Raw genomic sequence first — 1,942 nt, 5'->3', positions numbered from 1 at the left:
TTCCAATAAAATTGATTCATGTTTGTGGCTGTAATGTGACAAAATGTGGAAAAGTTCAAGGGGGCTGAATACTTTTGGATACACAATGCCCTAGGGATCCTTCTCTGCCTGAGGCTCTCAACTGGTTCTATACCCACTTTGAGGACCCTAACCTAACCTCCTCCCCAACAAACAGACTCTCACCACCATCAGATGAAGAAACCCTCAGTGTGACCACAGCTGAAGTGAAGAGGACCCTCAAGAGGATTAAACCCTGCAAAGCTGCCGCCCCAGATAACATCCCCAGGCGGGTTTTGAGGAACTGGGCTGATCAGCTCACTGAGGTCCTGACAGACATCTTTAACTCCTCCCTCATCCAGGCAGCTGTCCCCACCTGTATGAAGACCGCCACCATCATCCCAGTCCCCAAGAGCTCTGCTGTGACAGGTCGAAATGACTATCACCCAGTAACCCTCACGCCGATTGTCACAAAATGCTTTGAGAGGCTGATTATGGCCCATATCAAAGCCACCATCAGTGTCACTTCAGACCCAGACCAGTACGCCTACCGGAAGAATCGATCCACAGAAGATGCCATCTCTTCTGTGGTTCACACCACCCTCACCCACCTGGAGCAGAAGAATTCATACGTTTGAAAATGAGATTTTTATTCTCAATGAGATTTTTTACCTGGATGAATAAAGGACTAATAGTATGCTCTTTATGGACTTCTCATCTGTGTTCAACACAATGATCCTGCAGACACTTGTTGATAAGTTACTGACTCTTGGACTGAGCTCCTCTCTTTGTAACTGGGTTCTGGACTTGCTGGCCAACAGACCACCGTCTGTGAGGATCCACAATGTCTCCTTATCTTCCATAGTCCTCAGCACTGGCTCCCCTCAGGGCTGTGTGCCAAGTCCCCTCCTGTTCATGCTGCTTACATATGACTGCTTACCCAACCATCCAGGCTGTCATATTGTGAAGTTTGCGGACGACACAGCTGTGGTTGGTTGCATCACAAACAATGATGAGACAGGTTGCAGGAAGGAGGTGGAACACTTGGAGGACCGGTGCAGGAAAAACAGTCTCTGAGGAGCATTAAATGCAAAACCACAAGACTGAGAAGCAGCTTCATTTTAAAGCTGTGAGACTTCTCAATGCATAAATGGACAAGAGCTGATATTGTAGCACCTTAATCACTAATGACACTTACTGACACTGTCACTTTATCAATGCTGGTCATCATGCCCTTTTACTGCTAAAATATTTATTCCTATATTTATACCTACATTTTATATCCATGCTCCATACTGGTACTCAGGTTGTTGCACTCTACGTCTATGTGAATGACAATAAAGCTCCTTGAATCCTTAAAAAGAGCTGAGCTGTCAGAGGAAGACTGGGGACATTTAGCCTAAGCAGACCATGTTCAGCACCTCCATTGGTGAAGCGGCTGCACTGAGCTGCAGCTGCAAGGTGGTTGGTGCCTGTCATGGTGCTAAACCTCAAACCAGATGGTGGACACTGGATCTGAAGTAAACCATCATGCTGAAGGAGCCGCATTACCAAAAACCAGGGGATGAAAGAAATGGTCTTCATTGTGGCTGAAAAACTGTTAGTTATGTAGTTCTTTCTTTTCTAAATAGTCGCCTCAGGCTGTGCCTTTACAAGGCTAATTGTTAAAAACTTAAAACATATTTAAATATGTGCATATGATCCGCAACTCTCCATCTTGTCCTATAAACAATTAGTACTTGGTAAATTATATTCAGACATTTTCAGTCTATTAAAAATAATACAACAAGGTGAGTGTAGACCTAACCAGCCATGAGCACACATAGAAGCCACAATGAAGGACAGACTGGCTTCTGCAGGTTCTGCTTTTGAAAAATCATCTTTATAAAATAATCTGTCAATTTCTGTTGGCTCAGTTTCCTCCTGTTTATCACTTATAAGCTTA

Source organism: Haplochromis burtoni, unplaced genomic scaffold (assembly GCF_018398535.1).
Source record: "Haplochromis burtoni strain Fernald_Lab_line unplaced genomic scaffold, NCSU_Asbu1 Contig_140, whole genome shotgun sequence".
In the NCBI taxonomy this organism is placed as follows: domain Eukaryota; kingdom Metazoa; phylum Chordata; class Actinopteri; order Cichliformes; family Cichlidae; genus Haplochromis; species Haplochromis burtoni.
The sequence above is the reverse complement of the archived record's forward strand: the minus strand, read 5'-3'. Positions refer to the sequence as shown.